We start from the raw sequence: 6370 nt of genomic DNA, 5'->3' as shown, positions 1-6370 counted from the left end.
CTATTTTATTAATGATATTCACTGATGATCTGCCATGTTAGAAGCCAAAACACACCACAAGAAAGCAACATCTGCAGCAGTATTTGACCAGTTTGACATCTATCCGGCAGCATAGAAGCAGCCTTTCCACAAGGTAAAGCCCATTGTAGGTACATAGCAATCTATACTTTTATGGTATGATGTGTTTCAGCAGTTTCATACACATTGTGTGCCTAGGAATAGCTTGGGTTAACAGTCCAGAAAGCATGTTACCGGTACATGTCCATATATATGCTTTCCTGCAGTTGCAGATTGTGTATATGATGCTGTATTCATATCACCCACAAAAACAAATCTAGCTCCCCCCACATCCTCTCTAGTCTGACTTATGATGTATGTCATTAGTACTACAAAAGTGTATGCATCTAGTTGGACAAAGCCTGTAGTAACACTATTGTAATAGCAGCAGCAATACCGATCTGTACCATGCTGGCCTGTAACATCTACCCAAAGGTATAGATTATGTAATCCAGTTGTGAATATCTGCACACATAACCACTGTCAGCATAGCCCAGCACCCTGTGTTACATATGCACACCCTTCAGTTCCCACCCCTGCTGCCTGTGTATCCTTGTCACCAATACTTTCCTGTGGACCACTGTATGTTACCTACTGTACACATGCACTGGTCTGCCCCCTAACATTGCTCACCTAGGCTTCTTACAGGGGTACATTATTGTCCATATCATATATATAATCTGCACTCTTTCTGTAGATCTGTTATTACTTTGCAGGTACTAGGAGTGGGGCACCATGTCAATGATCCACCTTCAGGTCATGTTCCACCAGTACCACTACATTAGTGTTCAGTGAGGATTGTAGACCTGATACATCTGGCTACTGCAGTGGACACAGTGCATGGGTATCCTCTTCTATTGTGTACTGCCAAACCAAACTACCATGTGTCATAACTATCTCACTCTATTTAGATATTACTATCCTACAACTATAGTCTTCTGTCTTTCTAGGTTTAGGCATGTCCTCCAAAGGGGCCAGATGGCAAATGTTAGACACTTTCAGGAATAGTATTCTGCTACAGGTACTCAGAACCCATGGCCAATGTCTGTTAGGGAGAGGAACTGCCACCAACCTCTATGCGATCTAATGTGGGATAGAGTGGCACATGGCATCAGTACTGTGGGTTAGAGGAATCTCACAAAGCAGCAATGTCAAAATCATGCCAATTACATGATATGATAGGCCTCACATAAAGTATACAGTCTAGCAGCTGACAGGTCTGCATCTGGAGGTTTGCCACCTCCAACTGCAAGCCTTATGGATGACAAGTTGTTCCCAGAATTCCTGTATAGAGATTAAGGGCATAGATGTCATTCCAGAGGAAATGGAAACAGGTTTTGGGAATGCTCGATTATCAACTGTCGTACAAGGAGACCAGTCAGGTTAGTACTCATGACACATACAGTAGCTGTACTGCAACTCTGCACACACTATCCCTAAGGAAAACACAATGACCACATCATATATTCCTCTTTTGCACAAAAGGTGTTTGGATTCAGGGGCATGTATATGTAGTTTGCATGCCTATGTCCACCTACTATTTGAATACACACCACAAGCATATCACATGTTGTGGGGGCAGTCATTGTCATACTATTATTTCATGTGTTGTCTATTAACAGGACCGACAAGTGGTATGATGACAGGTACAGAGGTTGGGCGAGGACAAAACACTGAGGTCAGCACCTAAGCAAATTATGACAGTGATGATGGCAAACAGATCCTGTCACAGTCCAATGAAACATTGACAGTCTCCTATCTGGGTTGGCCTAGACCCAATGACCACTGTGACAGTGTTGTTGTATACACAACTGCTCTACAAGATACAGAGCAGAGGTCTCATCATCCATATCAAGGTTTACTCCCATGCATGTAAGAGCATCACCACCACTCTCCCTGAGGATGAAGTGGTTGGCAAGTGCACTACATTTGATATGCATATAGCAGCCTGTAGGGATCTCAGCTCCATGCAATGTCACAGTCAAACCAAGATATACCGGGCAGCTCTTGGCATCAAGAAGCAGATAGGTAGTAGTAGTAAAATCTACAGCAACGCGTTGACTTGGAAATAATTGCTGTGGTGCCTGACCTCCATGAGGATATGAATCAGTAGCACTAATGCCTCCAGAAGGCACTGGAGTCCAGAGGCGATGTTGCAATAGGTGTCATGAAGACTATGGCAGCACATATGGCCACCATCTTCACCTCCATATGTTGGTGATCACCATTGATGCCCTACCCATAAGTGTTAGCCATGGCCAGACATGTGTCTGTGCCAAGGGTGGAAGCATAGGGAGGCCATCACAGGGAACACGGTCTGTGCCTGTGGCAACTGGATTACCACGGTTACCCACTCCATGTCAAGTGCAGTTCTGATGAAGAGGCACTATGTCATGTTCTACCATCACCCCCAAATCAGTGTTCAGAAAGGCCTGTAGTCCTGGTATATCTGGCCAGTGCAGTGGTTACAGTGCATAGGCATGTAGTAGCTCCCCACTCAGTCCACAGAGGAACTTGTGTATGATTTTGATATCACCACTCAGTATGACTCCCCCTCTCACTGACTCCACTAACCACTAATCCACCCACCCTAGTTTTGTAGGCAGGCATTTGTTCATGTGTCCCTTGGCAACTGCTCAAATAATCATGGCTGTGACCTTCATTACACTCTCTACTATGTGGTATAAGTGGAGGTCTCTGATGCATAGTGCGACTTAACTACGTACTACCCAGCATAGCCTTTAAATAACACTGCATACATCATTTTGTTCTATGTGACACCATACTGCCACTGTGTGCCTGTCAGGTGTATGTGAATATCACTGTTATCATTGCTGGTGAATGTTGAGTAAGAAAATGTAACAGAACCTGCTGTCGTGAGTGTGGTGGTTCCTGGGACTGTTGGTTATGCTATCTCCTTTGTCATATCATGCAACATGCTATAAAGATTTTGCAGGCTGTGTCAGGGACATACTACACAGCATCCTCCCCCCATGCGTCTAGGCAGTTGAACTAGGCTTTCAACAGGATGAATGTTCACTCCACTATGTTAATGGGATGTGTACAGGCAATGATATACTGGTACTAGTCTATACTTTGTGAGTTCCACACAGTTGTCATTATTAAGACCTCCATGGGGTATCAGGCATCATCTACAACATAGAATAGACACGGAATAAGGGTGTGAGACATGTATTCATATTGTCAGTGGCTGTAGATATGTCAGTGTGCCAGTGTGTCTGCACTTATTTACTTAGTGGATCTGTGGAATGTCCCTCTGCAGGAAACTTATATGCCATATGTGGGAGTCACGGGCACTGCCAGGGTGATATGCAGACATAATGATTATGAGCCCCCTGTTCAATGCACACCAACTGGTAGTTGATGATGGCATAAAAAAGAAATATGGACAAGGTAAAGAAAAAGAGATCTGACACGCTGCCATATACACACAATGGGAAAAAAAAGAGCTGGAAAACAAAGCAAAATTAATAGAAACAGCACCAAAAAAGAAAAAATAAGCACATTTTGGAGAAGTATGTATGAAGACCATGTTGAACATAACAGAAGATGCTGGATGCATAAAAGAAATAACAGAAACAGTAAGGAGATGTAATGCAGAGGATATGAAATGGGATAAAGTAATGCCCAGAGAAACTGAGACAAAATTAAAACAAGCTCCTAAATGAAAACCTCCCAGTCTACAGTACCTAACATCTGGCTAAACGTATTAATATTTTTACACAAAGACTTAGCATGAGTAAGAATTACATATATGTGCATCCTGAACAGAAACCAATCTGAAACAACAGGAAAAATAATATTCTTCCTTAAGAGTGAACTTGAAAGCCAGCCTAAGACCAATAACTAATAATAGACCAATAACTTGATTTCTAGCAATATATAAATTGCATATTGGAATTGATGCAGACAGAGTTTATAGTCATTTAAAAAAAATCAGTTATGGCAATAGAACAAAAAGGTAACAGAAGCAAGTCATATGAAATAAAAGATCATTTGTTGTAAAAAGGGGAAGAATCTAAGAATGGCATGGATAGATTACAAATGTTTGAGACATTTGTGGATAAAGGAATGTTTACAGATGTGCAAGATCCACCCTGAATTGATCAATTACATTACAGTGACCATGAAACAGTGGCAAGCCAACTTTGCAGTTGAGCCATGACAAAGGACACATTATTATCCCAGAGATAAAAATTCAAAGGGAGATGTTGTAGGGTGAGTCTTTATTATTCCTGCTGTTTTGTCTTGCTCTTAACCCATTAAGCCATTTATTTAACAGATTAGTCTATGATTATAATTTTATTTAGAGAAATTAACCTTTTAAAGATGTCTCATCTACTTTTTGTGGATGAATTAAAATTGTATAGTTCATCAAATGCGAAATTAAAATCACAGCTACAAATGGTTAAAACTTTCTCAGATGATATATGAATGATAATTGGTTTGATAAATATAGAAATACAACATTTAAAAAGGAAAGCTGTAGCACCAAGAAAATAACCTGGGACAATAAGGTAATATAAAGGGAAGTGAGCATATGGGAGTGCATAAATATTTGGAAATGCATAAAGGATTGGCAGCAAAACATAAACAAATGAGAATAAAGCTCAGTAAGGAATACTTCAGAAGACTGCAACTAATATTGAAAATTGCCTTGCTATCTAGTAATAAAGAACAAGGTATGAATCACTTTGCTCTTCCTCTTCTAACTTATATTTTTGGGGTAAATGACTGGTCCCAAAAAGTACTGGATGAATTGGACAAGAAACAAGAAAATGCTTTATGCTTATTAAATGATATATAAAAATCAGTGTATACCAAGATTATATATTCCTTTCTCTGAAGGATGTATGGGCCTCCTGGAAACTGCTTATATGAATAAATCTGCAGTCATGGGTCCCCCATATATATCTGCTGACATAATCAGATCCAACCATAGTAAACATTTTAAAACATGAGGAGGAGAAATCTAAGGTGACATCTTTGCTTAGTTTAGCAGAAGTATTTCGGTATAAAGCAAAATCAAACCAGAAGTAAAGAAAAATCAGACAAGTTGCTGTCTGATTGTTGTCTGATTGTCTCAAAAAAACTAAACAAAACAAAGAATATAAGGAAAAGGATGAGATGAGAAGGAAAAAAGTGGGAAATCCACAAATATAGTGGCAAGTATAGAGATTTCCTGGAACAACAACATGTTGACCAAGATTTGACTCAGGAATGATTAAACACAGGTGAATTGAAACCAAAAGATGACAGGCTAATAATGGTGGTCTAGGATAGTGGACTAAATACACACTGGTTTACAAAGTCCAGTGAAAATGTGGGAAAAACAGACAAATGCTGGTTTTGAAAAACATAACTGGAAAAATTCACATATCTCACTGCTGGGTGTGATATACTTAGGGCAGAGGGCCTGTATACTGAAATGCACAATAATGTGGCAAGACTGTTGCACTCTGGGATTGTGTAAATACTACAATATAGAAGTAGCTGAGAAGCATTGGAACCATGAACCACAAAGCATTATAGAGAATGATTAAGTTGATATCACAATGTAGTATCAATTACCAACAATTCAAAATCAGATATAGTATTCCATGAATAAAAGACAAAAATCATTTATCACTGAAATCACTACACTCACTGATTACAGTGTCTTACGTACATAGAGATACAAAGTCATAATATACCAGGATTTGCAATCAGGAAATGTGAAGAGACCTGAACAGTTCCTATAGTAGGAGCAACAGATCTGATAAATAGAATTTAAAGTTGTACTTAAATATGCTACCAGTGCATGTAATGGCATATGAATTAGAGAAGGAAGCAATTCTGGGCACATTGTGTGTGCTGAGAAGAGCACTGTTAGCTAGCATCAAAGACTGAAGCAATACTAATTTCATGAACTCTAATGGGGTCCATTACTGTCATGGTATTAGAAACCTAAAACACTTGGTGAAATTAAACAGGTAGACCACCTTGAGCAAAGTCTCCATGGAGAGATATGCTAAAATGGCTGAAAAATACCTCTTGCCAAAGGACTAAACAGGCCATAGGATAGTAACTTACAAAATGTAATAATCCTGAATATGGCCCTGTTTATAGAAGAGTCACTAAGTTGAAGATCTTTTCCACTTGTTAACATAAAATTTCCTAGTAGCAGGATTTCTTGCCTCTTTTAGTACTTGCCGCACCTCTTCTGGAAAAAGGTACCTAAAATGTATTATGACTGAACTGTCTAGGAATTCATTGAAGCAATACTAATTTCATGAACTCTAATGGGGTCCAT

Source organism: Protopterus annectens, chromosome 1.part2 (genome assembly GCF_019279795.1).
Source record: "Protopterus annectens isolate FY-2018-M chromosome 1.part2, PAN1.0, whole genome shotgun sequence".
NCBI classification, from domain to species: domain Eukaryota; kingdom Metazoa; phylum Chordata; order Ceratodontiformes; family Protopteridae; genus Protopterus; species Protopterus annectens.
This window is presented reverse-complemented; position numbering follows the sequence as displayed.